General features: G+C 47.7%; 1 protein-coding gene across 12 annotated transcripts in view; it reads right to left on the bottom strand.

The window, feature by feature from the left end:
* DMD (dystrophin) overlaps window positions 1-17801 on the bottom strand; it is a 7616828-nt gene that overhangs the window by 216852 nt on the left and 7382175 nt on the right. The window lies entirely within an intron of this gene.

Here is a 17801-nt window from a genome sequence, read left to right as displayed (position 1 = left end):
CATTTTGGCGGTGTTTGGAGAAAGGAGGCATATTGAGCAGAAGGTGAAATGAGGAGGAGGCAGGAGTAAGATGTGAAGTAATGGAGCAGGAGGAGTGGGTGAATCATCAACCAAAGAGTAGGAGGTGGAAGTAAAGTTTCAGTTGAAAGGAAGAGCAGATGCTCAGAAGAGGAATGTGTTGTGAGGAGGAGTTGAAGAGCCAAATTAAACTGGTTGGGAGAAGAACACATACTGAAGCTACAAGATGTGTTAGAAAGAAGGGAGGAGGGACGAGTATGTTGTGGAGCACTGTGGAATTATACTCTGGAGACCGGCGAATGCTGAAACAATATTTATTTTCAGTAGCGAAAGGCAGTGTTTTTTTAAAGAAATAATAATCAAGTCCTTCCGGTTTGCTTCACCGGTGTCTTGGCTTTCCAGAGTATGTTGGCGTTAATCCCAACTTGGTCCTATCTCGTGGTGTCCGGATAGGCCCACCACTCCGGTTCTCCCTTCTCTCTCTTCTCCGTATCCTGTGGAATGAGAGCAACCCATCAGTTTGGTTTGGCATGCTTTTATCACAACAGATGGTTTCAGGCCCCCGCCAAACACAGAGCGCCCAGACTAGCCCCCTTCCTATTGGCTCGAGGCTTTATCTGCCTCCCTTAAAGGTTGCCGTCCCGGCGTGTTGCCATTCTCCTCCCTGTTGTAGCGGTGGACGTTCACGCCGGTCACGTGTCTGTGGCCGCGCTGATTATGGGCGTACCCGGACGCTGGGTGTTCTCCTCCAGCTATGGGTAGACCCGGGACCGCCCTGAGGAGTACGGTGGTGACGGGTCAGTAGTTTTCTCCCCGCATCTTGGAGCTGTCGTGAGCACCGCTCACCCTCATCCGGGCCGGCTCAAAAAAGCAGCGGTTCCTCTTCCTGCTTTGGTAAGCAAATTAATGTACGTGGCACGTTGGGTGGTCACGTCGCTAAGGATCCCAGTGTCTTTGGATTTGGGTGTGCTTGATTCACGCCGCGGTTCTAGCCAAGGCGTATCCTCACACATCCCCACCTGCCCCCAATCCCAGGCCGATCGGGCCAGGGAGAACACCTGGACAGATAGTCAGCCACCAGCTGGAACCTGGCAGGTTTATGCAATGTGATGAAGTCTAAAGGTTGAAGGGAGAGAAACCAGCGGAGAACCCTCTGGTTAGTGTCCTTATGTTGTGCCAACCATTGCAGGGGGGCATGGTCGGTGTATAGTGTGAACCGGCGACCCAGCAAATAGTACCGGACTGAGTCAATGGCCCATTTGATGGCCAAACACTCCTTTTCAATGCTCGAGTATGCCATTTCATGGGACAATAGCTTCCGACTGATGAAGCACACCGGTTGCAGGTCCCCTCCTTTATCTTGCGAAAGTACGGCCCCCAGACCCTGGTTTGAGGCGTCATTTTGCAAAAAGAAATGCTTCTGGAAGTCCAGACAGCATAGGACTGGGTTTGATGTGATCCTTTGCTTCAGGTGAGCTATGGCGTTCAGGGCACTCAGGTTGTTGGTCAGGTTGGGAACCCCCTTAAGCCTCAATGCGTCGGTCACGGGGGCGGCTATCAAGGAGAAGTTGGGGATGAATCTCCTGTAATATCTGACTAATCCCAGGAATGCTCGTATTTGCCTCCTGTTGGTGGGAGTCGGTATATTGTGTATAGCCTGGGTTTTAGACAATTGAGGTTTTAGTATTCCCCCACCCACTATGTGTCCCAGATATTTGGTTTTGTGGGTTCCCATCGTAGTCTTTTTGGGGTTGATGTGTAACCCTCCCTTATGTAGATCAGCCACTACTAGTTCCAGAGGGTCCATATGTGTTTTCCAGGATCGGCTGTACACCACAATGTCATCCAGGTAAGCAGCAGCATATCCATCATGTGGTCTCAGTATGATGTCCATCAATCTTTGGAACGTGGCGGGTGCCCCATGCAGTCCAAAGGGCAGAAACTTGTATTGGTATAGACCTTGCGGGGTGGAGAAGGCAGTTTTCTCCTTATCCTGGGAGTCTAAGGGTATCTGCCAATAGCCCTTGGTTAAGTCTAGAGTGCTTAAGAAATGGGCCGCTCCAAGGCCCTCTAGGAGTTCATCCATCGGAGGCATTGGATAGGCCTCATATCGGGACACCATGTTTAATTGTCTATAGTCCATACAAAAATGGACTGAACCGTCCGGCTTGGGGACTAGCACTATGGGGGATGACCATATGCTGATGGATGGCTTGATGATGTCCATCCGCAACATCTCATCCACCTCGGATTTGATGATGTTTCGTCTGGCTTCAGGTATTCGGTATGGCCTAAGCCTTACGGGTGGTCCGCGGTCTGTTTTGATCTCATGTTCTAGCATATTGGTTCACCCGGGTAAGGTGGAAAAGGCGTCGGCATAGGGAGACAACCTGCTCTTGACGTCAGTCTTCATCTCGAGGGAATGAGCGTCTCCCCAATTGACAGAATCCATCTCTTCCGAATCGGGTTCCTCGACACTCACAAAAGCACCCAGAAGAGGCTTGTTCCATTTCTTTAGAAGATTGATGTGATAGACCTTTTCTGGGGTGGTCCGGTCAAGTTGATGTACCCGATAGGTTACTGGACTTAGTACATCAGTGATTTTGTAAGGCCCTCTCCATCTGGCCAACAGTTTGTTGGCGCTGGTAGGCAGGAGTACCAGTACCTGGTCTCCTGGTTTGAAGGTTCTCATTCGACTCCCCTTATTGTAATTCTTCTCTTGGGTCGTTTGGGCATGACCAAGGTTGGCTTGGGCCAGCGTGCATAATGCAGTCGGATGTTCCTTTAATTCCTCGGTGTATTCGGTTAAGGATACCTCTTTGGTGGCTTCCCACTCCTCCTTAACCAGATCTAGTATTGTCGGAGGTTGTCTCCCAAAAAGAGCTCTAAGGGGGAGAAACCGGTGGAAGCCTGGGGGGTGTCTCTTAACCGTGTTTAAAGAGGAGACAGAGCTATAGTGTAGATGCCACACATATAAAGAGCTCCCATTGGGAGAGCCACAAAAGGACCAGTCATAGTTAAAATGATAAACATCAGATTTAATAGAATTATGACCTAAAAAGTGATTAAATAGTGTGGTCCACAGTACATACAATTCATAAACATTTAAACATATATCAAACAGTCGTTACGTGATAAGCTAGAATTAGCTAATTGACAGTGTATCAAAAACAGGGATACACTCAACATCAAGAGGTACGCTTTACAGAAAGTGCAACGTACTCTACAGTAATTAGAATCAGTATGTCAAAAAACTTAATAACTCTGGTGCCAGTACAGAGTATTAGCTCGACATGTTTCAGTTCCTACAGTTATTATGGAACATTCATCAGGAGATATACAGGTGACCACGTAACCAAGACAACATTTAAAAACGAAATGATGACATTTGAAGTATTCGTAGCATCTCCACTGATGCCTGTGGGTGCTCTCTACTCGAAAGGTAGTAGGCGGTGTAGAACTGAGGGTCGTCTCTACCTTCAAGTTGGCAGTAAGAGTGTCAGTCGTGACCAAATCCGACAGCCCCAGGATATAATCCTGCCGCCAGCGCTAGTGCTGTGTGGATAGTACGGAGAGTGCCGTCTGTTATGCGGGCAGCAGTGCAGCAGGACTGGGTGACCTGCACTGCTGCCCGCATAACAGACGGCACTCTCCGTACTATCCACACAGCACTAGCGCTGGCGGCAGGATTATATCCTGGGGCTGTCAGATTTGGTCACGACTGACACTCTTACTGCCAACTTGAAGGTAGAGACGACCCTCAGTTCTACACCGCCTACTACCTTTCGAGTAGAGAGCACCCACAGGCATCAGTGGAGATGCTACGAATACTTCAAATGTCATCATTTCGTTTTTAAATGTTGTCTTGGTTACGTGGTCACCTGTATATCTCCTGATGAATGTTCCATAATAACTGTAGGAACTGAAACATGTCGAGCTAATACTCTGTACTGGCACCAGAGTTATTAAGTTTTTTGACATACTGATTCTAATTACTGTAGAGTACGTTGCACTTTCTGTAAAGCGTACCTCTTGATGTTGAGTGTATCCCTGTTTTTGATACACTGTCAATTAGCTAATTCTAGCTTATCACGTAACGACTGTTTGATATATGTTTAAATGTTTATGAATTGTATGTACTGTGGACCACACTATTTAATCACTTTTTAGGTCATAATTCTATTAAATCTGATGTTTATCATTTTAACTATGACTGGTCCTTTTGTGGCTCTCCCAATGGGAGCTCTTTATATGTGTGGCATCTACACTATAGCTCTGTCTCCTCTTTAAACACTGATCTTTGTCCTCCCGGACTTAGACAGAGTATACGTTGCTAACCTATCTTAGTTAAACGTATACCGGGTTTCCTCCCCATTTAAGATGGGTGTCTCTTAACACCATCAACACCAGAGGGATCACCCGATCCCAGTTTTTCCTGGTTGGTCCAGTCACCCTTCTTAGCATTTTCTTAATCGTCTAGTTATATCGTTCTACCAGTCCATCAGTTTGGGGATGGTATACGGAGGTTCTCAATTGTTTGATCTGGAGCTGTCCACATATTTGTCGTAAGAGGGTCGACATGAAATTCGTGCCTTGGTCTGATTATTTCTGAAGGTATCCCCACTCAGGCAAAGAACGGAATTAGTTGGTCGAATAATACTCAGGCCGACGTTCCCTTCAGGGGGAAAGCCTCCGGGTATCGGGTGGCGTAGTCGACTAAGACCAATAAGTATTTATATCCCCGGCTGGCGGGTTCCAGGAGTCCAACTATATCCATGCCGATTGTCTGGAATGGGATCGCTATGAGGGGCATTTTCTGTAGCGGTGCCTTTGCGGGTAGGACCCCGCTAGTTAACTGGCAGGTGGGACAGTTTTTACAAAATTGTGCTACCTTCCCATAAATACCAGGCCAGTAGAACCTCCGTAATAGGTTTTGTTGGGTCTTAAGAGAAGCCATGTGACCTCCACAGGTTTGGTTGTGGGCTAGTTGTAGAACTATGATGCAGTGATTCTTTGGTAGCACCAATTGTTCCTTTATGGTGTCGTCGTCGCCCTTATACCTCTGGTATGAGAGACCCTGACGTAAAAGGAACCCTGGGCCTCTGGCTAGGTTGGGTTCCCCTTCTTGAGTTGCCCTTTCCCGGGCCACTCGTAGGGTGGGGTCGGTTAGGGTCTCCCCCCTAATGGTGTCTTCGTTATCTTCTAACTTCCAATCGATGGGGAGGGTCATATAACTGGCCTGACACCATGCCATTCGGGTCCGCCTTTTTCACCCTGGTAGGGATTCCCGGGAAACAGAGTCTGTCCCCGTAACATTGGGTTCGGGCAGAGTCGTCTTCTCTTCCTCTACGTCCCTTAATGCCTGATTAAAATTGGGGAGGTCGGTCCCGATTACCACCGGGGTGGGGAGACAAGGTAGGACGGCAGCCCTCAAGGGAGTGGATGTTTTATTCAAGTCAATCACCACATCCTTCATCGGATAACACTTTACGCCCCCATGAATGCATCTGCTAGGTACCATTATGTTAGATAAGCAGGGAGTGTTACTCACGGTTGGTGATATGGCGGTCTGCCTGGTGCCGCTGTCCAGGAGAGCGCGTGATGGTCTGCCGTCGACTCGGATGTCTACAACATAGGGTCCCGGGATACTCTCCTCATCTACCGGGTTCAGGTAACGAATATGCATTGATTCAACTGGCCTTCTCCTGGGACAAAACCGGGCGATATGGCCCAATTCATTGCAATCATAACATTGCGGTTGCTTGTATCCAGGTGTCAACATCGGGGTCTTCCCCTCGACTCCTGGTCTCTTGTCCTCTGGTCTCCTGGTGGTCTCATCGGAGGATCTCCATCTTATGGGTAGGGCTCGGCTACCCCTAATCATATGGGTGTCAGATATTGGGATGGCTATGCGGGCTGATACCCCTGTAGGCTGTAGCTGGTGGTGACCGGCCTTTCTGGTATGCCGACGCAAAATCCACTGCTTCGGTTAGGGTGGGTCGATGGTGCTGCCTGACCCATCTCTGCATTTGTCCTGGCAGGGCTTCGATAAATTGTTCCAGGATTATTTTATCGAGCAGGGGTTGGTTAGCAGGGTTTGGAGCCAGTAGCCATTTCTTGACCAGGTCCTTTATTCTATAGTATAGCTGGCGTGGGCTTTCCCCAGCCCTGAGTCTGGTCTCCCTCAGTTGGATCCTATAGGCTTCATCGTCCAGGCCTAAGCGATCTAGTACTGCAGCCTTAATTTCCCCATACCGAGTGTTGCCGTTGGGGTTCACCACCTGGTAGGCACCCTGCATCACCCCAGATAGGAGGGGGGCAACATACTGTCCCCACCGTTCCGGAGGCCATTGCGCATTTCTAGCAATCCTTTCCAAACTGGTAAAAAAGAAGGCAGGGTCCTCTCCATCCTTATATTTCTGCAGGAGCGCCGATGGCACCAGTGGTTGGTTTCTTGTATTGGCTACTGCATCCGTGAGACGGGATATAGTCTCATGCTGTTTGACCCGAGCAGTGGTTTGTGTGGTGCTCTGTAGCTTGATGGCCTGTTGGAAGGCTTGCCGATCCGCAGCTGCTTGTTGAGACTGCAGCTGTACCAACTGTTTTAATTGCTGCTGGCCCTCAGACAGTGTCTTTATCAATGCCTCCATAGCGCGGTCTATAATCCCACCTTCGTCGCTAGTGTGGAATTATACTCGGGAGACAGGCGAATGTTGAAACAATATTTATTTTCAGTAGCGAAAGGCAGTGGTTTTTTAAAGTTGCTTCACTGCTGTCTTGGCTTTCCAGAGTATGTTGGCGTTAATCTCAACTTGGTCCTATCTCGTGGTGTCCGGATAGGCCCACCACTCCGGTTCTCCCTCTCCCTCTTCTCTGTATCCTATGGAATGGGAGCAACCCATCAGTTTGGTTTGGCGCGCTTTTATCACAACAGATGTTTTGAGGCCCCCGCCAATCACAGAGCGCCCAGACTAGTCCCCTTCCTATTGGCTCTTGAGGCTTTATCCCGCCTCCCTTAAAGGTTGCCGTCCCGGCGTGTTGCCATTCTCGTCCCTATTGTAGCGGTGGACATTCGCGTCGGTCACGTGTCTGTGGCCGCGCTGAGTATGGGCGTACCCGGACGCTGGGTGTTCTCCTCCAGCTACGGGTAACCCCAGGACCGCCCTGAGGAAGTACGGTGGTGACGGGTCAGTCGTTTTCTCCCTGCATCTTGGAGCTGTCGTGAGCACCGCTCACCCTCATCTGGGCCGGCTCGAAAAACAGGTGAGCGAGCCGCGGCGCCGTTGCGGCCGTTAGCAGCGGTTCCCCTTCCTGCTTTTGTAAGCAAATTAATGGACGTGGCATGTTGGGTGGTCACGTCGCTAAGGATCCCAGTGTCTTTGGAATCGGGTGTGCTTGATTCACGCCACGGTTCTAGCCGAGGTGTATCCTCACAAGCACTAAAGAGGATGTGAAGGAGCTAGTGAAGGCTGGCATGGAGAAGGGAAGCTCAATTAGACTAAGATGTTATCATTGTTAAGGTAATGCCCATGAGGAGAAATCAGAGATGATTTGGGGGTGGGATGTTAGAGCCAGGAACTTTGTACAGGGAGCCCAAGAGATAGCCTGAAACCCTTTGAAACCTGCTTTGCCCACGTGGCGGGTGTAACGCTCACCTGATTCCCGTAGAGGCGCCGGTCTTGACTGGGCGTATACCGTATCTTCAAAGGTGATGTGTAACACACGGCTGGCTCTTTGGGCTGGACCTCTGTGCACTGTATGTCTGACTCGAAGGGTAAGATGTCTGCAGATAGAAAATATGGGATTAAGGAACTGGGTTATTGAATGTCTCTCTCTTCTTCCCTTTCTCTTCTCCTGTAGAACCCCAAAGGTTAACGCTCTCACCTTAGGTAAGTGAACGCCGTGCTCTCCATCTGCCTCGGGGCAGGGTTCTGTAACCAGTTTCTTCACTGGATAAGGGGAGCAGGCCTCTTGACTTCAGAGGACTGCTGTCCGTCGTTTACTGCACGAACGGTAAGTTTCGAGTAATTCTAATGTCTTTAAAGTCTTTAGTAATGATGTTTCTTGTTTTGCAGGGTTCCGGCGATGGCGGATGACGGGCTGAAGTGAGTTGAAGATGGAGTCCGTGTGATGAATAGAAGCGCCTGGAAGCACGTAAGTAAGCGCTTGTTGCCTGCTTCACGATGCGCTCTAACTGTCTTTTTATTTTGCAGGTACAAGTTCGGAGCGGCTGCAGGGTGCCGGAATACCCACTGGGTTAGATGTGGAAAGGAGTAATGGCACGTGAGTATTAAAGTTCCCCAATGTCTTTAAACGCACCTTGTTTTGTCTTTCAGATGCGGGATGCAGCGCCGAAGGCCTCCGGAGCGTGCGAAGAGTTGGTAAGCTTTTGTCTTTCAGATGCCGGAATGCAGTGTGAAGACCTCCGGAGCGCACGAAGAGTAGGTAAGCCTTTGTCTTTCAGATGCCGGAATGCAGCGCGAGGCGTTGGTGACAGCCGATGGACCAGGTAAGTGAAGAGCTGTCACTGAAGACCGTAATGCTAACCTGTTCTTTCTTGTCTTTATAGGTGTTGCTGAAGACTGGATTCAGGATGGTAAGCCTTTTTCCTTAGGCCCAGGATCAGATGCAGAAGACACGATGAGCGTTCTGCTGCAGAGGATGCAGAATAACGCAAAGCAAGATTCATCCATCGGGTGTGGTTTAAATAGCCTCCTGTAGTGCTTAGGTGTCTCCTTCCACAGCCACGCCTAGGTAAGAAAAGAGTTCCTGCTTTCCAGAAGAGTTCCAGTGTTCTGAATCTAGGGAGTGGCTCCTGCCCCACCCAACAGGAAAAGTAGTTCCAAACAGAAGAGGATCAGAGGCTCAACTGGCAGGCAAGTAAGCAGCATGGTCTGCTGCAGGTAAGTCCACCCAAGCATTATGAGCCCGGCGCTTCCAGCGCTGGGACTGGGCATATTTATGAACCTGGTGCCACTGGCTCCAGGACTGGGTCCAAAAGGTCCCAATTGGGACTGGTTGGCACTCGGAACCTGGGTTATGGATCTGCTTCCAAGGGAATTGGGAAAACCCTGACCTTTTGGAAGCAGAGATCATGACAGCGGGCCCTTTGGGCTGGTTGATCTAAAGGCGAAGCGAGCTGCAGCCTACCTACCAGTGAAAGCCCCACGAAACACAGCTCTCCGGCTAAGTGGGAGGAATTCTGTACAAAATGATTAGCGTCTTCGAGAAAGCGGACTCGACCCCCTCAGAGACGTCTAAAGGTGATACCCTGGGTGAAAGACCCGAAAAATCTAAACGCTGCGAGTCGTTGAACCCAGCGAGAGAAAATACTCGAGAGCGGCATGAACCCTTGAGTAAAAGCAATAAGACTGCGTCATCGACGACGTCGTCGAAGATTCCTTCGACTCACAAATCTGCGTGATCGATGCCTTTGTCGAAGGGCCCTTCGACGCATAAATCGGTTTCATCGACGCCGTCTTCGACCCCGATAAAAGACAAACCTACAACTGTCACTACGTCACAGGCAGTAGAGGTGTCAAAAGCTCCGACCATGACGTCGAGAATGCCATAAACAATCTCGACGACGCCGAGTAGGATGTCGATCCTCTCGAGTGCATCGAGGACTTTTCATAATTTTTCGATGCCTTTTTCAGGATTGTCAAAGCCTATGACGTCCACGTCGAAAACCTTGACGCTTTCTCAGGCAGTGACAACAAATTTAGCTCCTTCTGCTCTAGAAATGGGTTTTAAACCTTATCCTAGGTCTGACTACTTTAGAGCCTTTTCCTCTATATATGAGGAAGGGGAGGATTCCGACAATGAGAGACCCTTTGGTTTGCAAAGGACTACAATACCTATGCCAGAGGAATTCATCTCTGAGGAGAACAGGTTTAAAGACCTTCAAGAGTGTCTACATGAGGCAAGTGGTTTGAATACTTCCCCAGACCCTGGAGAGCATGCTGAGACTCATAGGATTCTGATGGCCAGAATAATCAAATTCATGGGGTGGACTACACCAACACCTTCTTTTCAGCTGGATGACCTTACTGATATTTTAGATAAAGGTCCACAGGAGGATCCTGTTGTTCCTTTTCATACTGCTCTGCAAAAGAAAAATATCTGCTAATTGGAAAACTCCTGAAGTTATCCCTGCAGTAACTAAAAAACTTTCTGCTAAATACAGAGTATCAGCTTCAGATCCTGAATACCTGAGCAAGCACCCAACTCCAGAGAGTTTAGTTGTACAAGCAGCGACTTCATCTAACAGTAAGTCGGCATACCCCACTATTCCACAGGACAGGGATGATGAAAGATGTAATGCCATGTCAAAAAAAGTATTTTCGGCATGTAGCATGGCGCTTAAGTCAATTAACGCCACTTGCACACTAGCAAGATTCAGCCACACACTTTGGGAGTGTGCTTCATCTGCGGCTGACTGTCTTCCAGAAGGAGAAGAAAGGGATGCATTCTTAAACATTTTCAGGGATGGAAATGATGCAATGTGCGAGTCTCTTCAAACAGGCATCGATTCTTCTGACAGCATCAGCAGGGCCATGGCGGCAAGTACCACAATCCGCAGATTTAGTCTGGTTTTGCTCCAAATGTACAAGATAGACTTCTGATCATGCCGTTTGAAGGCACTTCTTTATTTGGAAAGAAGGCTGATGACAGCCTGGAGAGATTACAAACATCCAAGGTAGCAGCGAAATCCCTTGGGGCTGCAATCTGACAGACTCCAAATCACCCCTCAGGAGCTTCCTGGAGGGGTAGGTCCTTTCGCTTTTACTCCGCATTCGGAAGAGGCAGAGGACAGCCTGCTCAAAGGGGCCAGAAACGATTCACACGTGGTGGACGGGTCAAAGATACAAAAGCCACAGCAGCAGGTGCCGCTTTACCCACAGCATCGGCGTCAGCCGCTCCTAAACCACTCTGAGGTCTCCCCTCACAAGACACCAGTAGGGGGCAGGTTAACTCAACATCTGGCAGAATGGGAGGCTATTACATCAGATGCTTGGGCATTGGAGACAGTTTCCCAAGGTTACTGCCTGCCCTTCCTACACACTCCTCAGAGTGTGTAGGAAGGGCAGGCAGTAACCGGGGAACAACTCTTTAAAGCTCCCAGACCCGCTCCTTATGCAGGAGATTTTAGACCTGCTAGAGAAGATTGCCATAGAACCGGTACCCATAGCGGAGAGGACAAGGGTTGGTATTTCCCCTACTTCCTAGTACCAAAGAAGGATGGAGGACTGAGATCCATCTTGGACTTGCCAGAATTGAACAAATTCCTCAGGAAAGGACAAGTTAAAGATGGTAACCCTTTCTCAGATCCTTCAGGCCCTCCAGCTTCAGGACTGGTTGGTATGTCTAGACCTTCAGGATGCTTATTTCCATGTGCCAATCCATCTCAAACACCGGAAATACCTGAGGTTTGCAATTGTCAATTCTCACTATCAATTTCGAGTTCTGCCATTTGGGCTGACATCCGCCCCGAGGGTCTTTACCAAGCTAATGTCGGTAGTGGCTGCGAGTCTAAGGAGGGAAGGGATCCACGTCTACCCCTACCTGGACGATTGGTTGATCAGAGCAGTATCTCCGGAACAAGCTCAGATCCAGCTAGATTATGTCTGCCACTTCCTTCACAAGCTGGGCTTCTCCCTCAATTTAAAGAAGTCAAGATGATACCATCACAGAGACTCCAGTTCATTGGAGCAGTCCTGGACACTTCCCTGGGAAAAGCCTTGCCACCAGAGGTGAGGGCTCAAGATATTACACAGATGGTCACCAAGTTTCAAAATGCTCAACGTCTACCAGCCTTTGACATTTTGAGGTTGCTAGGCCTCATGGCATCCTGCATCTTCCTTGTGCCAGAGGCTTGCCTGAGAATGAGATTCAGCCAATGAGCACTAAGAACCCAGTGGTCGCAATTCTCAGGAAGAATGTCAGATCTCCTTCAAGTCCCGGACAGAGTAGCTCGGGACCTTCAGCGGTGGGCCTGTCAGGAGAACATCTTGAAAGGAGAACAGTTTTGGCAACCATAGCCAGAGACAACAGTAGTCACGGATGCCTCACTCACGGGGTGGGGAGCCCATGCCAACGACTTGACCATCAGCGGTCGTTGGTCTCCATCGGAGTCCAGACTACACATCAACCTGTTGGAGCTGAGAGCAAATCAGACTGGCGCTGAAAGCTCTCCTGCCATCAGTACAGGGAAAGAATGTCCTATTAATGACTGACAACACAGTGGCCATGCACTACCTCAACAAAAGGAGGCGTGGGGTCACTGCCACTGTGCAGAGAGGCAATGAAGCTCTGGTTTTGGCCAATTCAAGAAGGAATCTCTCTATCAGCAGTTCACCTAGCCGGAGAGAAGAACTTGACGGCTGACGCTCTGAACAGGCAGAGCACAGTCTCCCACGAGTGGGAGCTAGCTCAGGAAGTGCTTCAAGAGATGTTCACCCTTTGGGGAACCCCTCAAGTGGATCTGTTCGCCACCAGTATCAACAGGAAGTGCAATCAGTTTTGCTCAAGGGAATTTCCCCCAAGAGGAGCTCTAGGGGATGCGTTCGTAGTGGACTGGGTGTTTCCACTTCTGTACGCGCTTCCCCCAGTCCCTGTCATTCCTCAAATGATCAGGAGGTTGAGAAGATTCCGGAAAGCCATGATCCTAATTGCCCCGGATTGGGCCAGGAGAACACGATACCCGGACCTTCTAGACATGTCCATCTGTCCTCCAATTCGTCTTCCGCAAAGAGAGGATCTTCTCTCGCAGAAGGGAGGTCAGGTTCTCCATCCAGACATCAGAACCTTCATGCTTGGTTTCTGAAAGGTTGAGATACAAGGATTGGGATCTCCCGGATGACTTCATGGAGGTGTTGCTTTCAGCTAGAAGGCCAGCAACAAAGACTTTATACCGCTGCCGTTGGAACAAATTTTGCACCTGGTGTAGAGGAAAGAATATTGAACCCTTTTCATGCAATACAGCAATTGTGTTATCTTTCTTGCTTTACTTAGCAAATCCAGGTCTTCAAATTGGTACGATCAAGGTCTACCTCGCAGCGCTGTCAGTCTTTAAGCGTACTACTGAGGAGCCTTCATATTTTAAAATACCCTTGGTAATCCAATTTCTGAAAGGATTAACTAATGTTTATCCCCCAAAGCCTTTTCAAGTTCCATTGTGGGACCTAAATCTAGTCTTAAAATTTCTGATGAGTACTCCTTTTGAACCACTTCATTCCTGTTCATTAAGATTTCTCACTCTTAAAAAAGTTTTTCTAGTGGCTCTAACTTCCGCCAGAAGAGTGAGCGAATTACAAGCTCTATCTTGCAAACCTCCTCATACTATCTTTCATAAAGACAAGGTTGTCTTACAAGTGAAGCCCAATTTTCTCCCAAAGGTGGTCTCTGAATTCCATATTACTCAGAAAATAACCTTACCTTCGTTCTATCCTCCTCCCCATCCAGGGAAAGAGGAAGAGAGATTACACAGGCTGGATCCAAGGCGTGCCTTGAGTTTTTATATTAGCAGACTTGCTAGGGTAAGGCAAGGAGACCAATTGTTTGTAGGATACGCAGGGCACAAATTAGGACTGCCAATCACGAAACAGACCATTTCAAGATGGATCATTTTAACCATTCTAGAATGCTACAAATTGGCAGGAAAAGAACCCCCTCAACATCTTAGGGCTCATTCAACCAGGGGTATCGCAGCCTCTTTGGCCCTCCAAAGAGGGGTCCCAATTAAAGATATATGTGCAGCTGCCACATGGTCGTCTGCACATACCTTTACCAAATTTTAAAGCCTGGATGATTCCTCCTCTAGCCAGGAGACAAGATTTGGGAAACGCTGTTCTGCATTCTGTACATCTTTAAAAGGGAAGTATTTCATCTTTACTCCCACCTCCTCGTTACACTACTGCTATGGGAGTCTATCAAAGATGAGGAATACGTCGGAGGACACAATACCTTTGAAGAACAAGTTACTTACCAAACTGGTAATGTTCTTTCGATGGGATGTTCCTCCGACGTATTCCTTATCGCCCCTCCCATCCATCCCCGCAGTAAAACTTCCCTTGTAGTTGCAGCTTACGCTCCTTCAAGGTTACTACCCAATTAATGCAAAGCAAAACTGAACTTCAAAACGGAACTGAGCAACGGACGCTGCGCAAGTCTATTTATAAGCATGATGACGTCGGCATTGATACGGAGGCTGTCGAGGGACACCGACTCGAGGGACATCGACGCGTAGCGCCCTCTAATGGAAAAAAAATTCCGAAGTCAGCAAGCTGGAATGGATAACATCGAAGATGAGGAATATGTCGGAGGAACATCCATCAAAAGAACGTTACTAGTTTGGTAAGTACCTGGTAAATTCCCTAGGAGCACAAACTGAAAACCAGGTCTCTGAGAAACTCTGCTTTCCTACTTTTTACCCGAAAACTCCCAACCATTCCTCTTCCAGTCTACCCGATTATTACTTTCCGCATTCCTAACCTGCTCAAATAAAACACTACCATTCGCACAAACCCCTCTGTTCATTTCACGATACTAGCTATTACCGTTTGCCTCACAAACCCTCCTACTTATTTCAAAATGCCTCTAATACGAAGCTTGTAATTCCGTATAGCATGGTTTTCCCATCCTACCCTGTAGAACTATCTGACACTCTAACCCTCCCTTTCTGATCCGAATACGTTTTTTGCCCCACAAAAAACAGACCCATGGAGACGTTCACCTGACATGCACCTATAAAAGGATTAGGCAAAGTCAGGAAATTGACTTAAATCACACACATCGGACGTCCCTTCCTTTTCTCCACAGGGATAAAAGGTGGAGCAAGAGAGCACAGTATGAGCAAAGCAGACCGCACAACGAGACAGCTATCCAGACCCAGCAGTTCAAGAAGGAGGAGGAAGGTGGCAAATCGAGAGGCTGATGAGGAGAGATGCAACCGTGCCCTCTTCGACAAAACCCAGTGAACATGCCGCTGAAAGAATCGTAAGGGAAAGACAATAGCCCAAGTGTGCTGCAGCAGATGTCAACGGTACACAGAGCGTATAGACGCTGATAAGCCGGAGCAAGTGATACTCCTGCTTCTATGGTAATGGCCTTGACTCCAGCGAAGAAGAAAGCCAAGCGGTTCATCACAGCTGGTGAGTCGAGGGGAGAGCCGATGAGAATGAAAACGTGGTGAATGAAAATCGCAAAGTGGAAAACAAGAGAAACTTAATGAACTGTGATATTGCAAAGGGAAGACCAGTTACAGAGGGGTACCGGCATCACGCGGGTGCTGCTCCGCGATACTCTAATCAATCCAAATATGAGTTAAACTACAGATACCAGAAGGCCATAGGAGAGCTGCCAGGTCAAAGTGGTCATACAATACCTAAGTCATCAATATAAACCTTTCACGGGAAGCAATTCAAAACAAAGTCATTATTAAGTTGTAAAACAAAACAAACAAAAAGGAAGAAATTACAAAGTTGAAAACACAACCAGATTTCATAGTAAGTACAACAAAGACCCAATTGACATATTTGACATAGGCTCCTTTAAGCAAAACAAAAAGGCTAAATATAGAATGTCTGGTTTGTTTCTGTAGGAAATGAGCACATCATAGAAATGCTTTATAGTACCTCCTGAAGAACCGCCAAATCTAAGATGGGGAAACACTTGTTGAGGGGCTCATATAAATAATCGGAATGAGACATCCAAATACAAATCTAGTATTTGTGCACTATTGAATAAACACAATTTGATACTCATAAAGAGAGGGGTATCAACAACTCGAATGAGGTACCCAAATACAACTGAATGAATCAAATTCAGCAGCAAAGCAAAGAAAATTCAGCAGCAAAGTAAAAGAGGCAAAAACAACAATCTGTGTACTATTGAATGAATGCAATTTGATACGTCAAACAGATAAACAGAATATATGTTAGTGTAACAATTATGAACTGGATATGAAGAAAGTAACTGAAAAAGAAAATTTGTTCCAAATTTGAAAACAGCAACTCTGCCAATAAAAGCTGAAACAAGGCGCATTTGCTTCGGATATCAACATTTCTTTTTCTCTCCTAGATATACATCTAACCCCCTCGCCTTGACCATTTCAGATTACCCAGCACAGATCTAAGCCTATGCAGCAATATATTCTCCCATTCTCCCAATAGCAACACGCGTCGGTCCGTATTATGAGGCCCCAGGAAAGGCAAACAGTAGATCAAACCCCCAGGGGAGACACTTGGGTGAGGGAACTGCAGTATCAATGAAGCCCTGAAGGTATGCGTCTGCATGTCTAAATATTACTCTCTTTCTTCAAAGTACCCCTTTCATATGATGTTCAAGTATCTGCCATTGCTTATGAATCACCAGTTCCTGTTGTTTAGCTTAAATTAGTTAGAAATGTATCACCTGCGCGCCCCGACCTTCACCATGAGGATGAGCCCAGCTGACCCACGTGCACCGAGATCGACTGGGAAGCAACGGTCAACTAGCACCTGGCATCCCATACGGAGCTCGCCCTTGTATATGTCACCCACCAATCAGCCATGTTGAACTGTACCCTATACATGATGTCACTGATGATGCTTAGTGCCTTTTTAAATGGTGTCCGTGTAATTTTTGGCATAGCGCTCTCGAGCAGCAGGGTTCTCTGCTGGCATATTGATGTTATATAAACTTTGATTTCCTTGCAGCCTATCTCTTGGTCTTATTCCCCGACGGGGTGTGTAATTATTGGGGCACTTGTATGAGGTCAGTGCCTTCAGGATGCAGATTTTGGTAATGTATTCAGTACTACGTGTAGCTGCATGTGGTAGAGAGGGAGCCCCAGAAGGCAGGTGGGCAAGCAAGGGAAGAGCGAAGGCAATGATGTTGTGGTCAGTCCATGCACAAGGCTGGTTACTGCTTATGTCAATGTTGCATTTCAGATCAGCAATCCAGTTGAGAATTCTGCCTTTGGAATGTGTGGGATTGTTGACCTTCTGTATAAAGCCTAAAGCAGGATGAAAGATTTGGATGAAGGAGGATAGGAGGTGCAGGATTTAAGTGTCTGGCTTGACTGGAGGTTGGCGCATAGTCCCCCTACCCGGGAAGTCAGACCTTAGTCTGCAGAGGTAAAGCAGTAGGGAGAAATTAAGAGGATAGGAAAGTAGGCACAAGAGCAGACGAAGCGGGTGCAGGTGAATGTAGTGAGGAGAGGGGAATATTTGTGATTGCTTGACTACATGTGGATCCGTTGGGATGGCCCATAAGTCTGGAATGCAGAAAGGAAATATACTCCAAGTGTAACTCGGATTATGTGTAGCAGTACGTTATATAGTTTAAGTCTAACAGGTTAAAATAGTATATCATTGTTGTTTATGAGATGGGGTGAGGATGTGCTTGAAGTGCCCAGTTAGGGTGTTTTGGATTTCAAGTTATTTTTTCCAGGAGGGAAAACTGCATATTAATTCAGGAAACTGCCAGACTGTATGCTAAGAGTAGACTGCATGAAAGGTGAATGTTGCTGGAAGACCAAAGATTAGAATGGGTTGCTGGGGAATTAGCTGACTCACTCTTGTATGTAACGACTGTCTCTACTGGGTGAGAGAAGATCTTTTGATCTCTTATCCAAATCTGAACATATAGTAATATGAAGTGCTCACTTTAACATGCAGCTATCCAAAATCCTTCATAGCTGCAAAGCCACTCACAGAACAGAATGGCCAAAGAGCTATCCCAATCACTGAACCCCTTAAAACCTCCTCCTTTGTGCATCTACAATGTTGGCCCTACTGGAG

This window comes from Ambystoma mexicanum, chromosome 7q, assembly GCF_040938575.1.
Source record: "Ambystoma mexicanum isolate Mex_15411 chromosome 7q, UKY_AmexF1_1, whole genome shotgun sequence".
Lineage (NCBI taxonomy): Eukaryota > Metazoa > Chordata > Amphibia > Caudata > Ambystomatidae > Ambystoma > Ambystoma mexicanum.
This window is presented reverse-complemented; position numbering and strand designations above follow the sequence as displayed.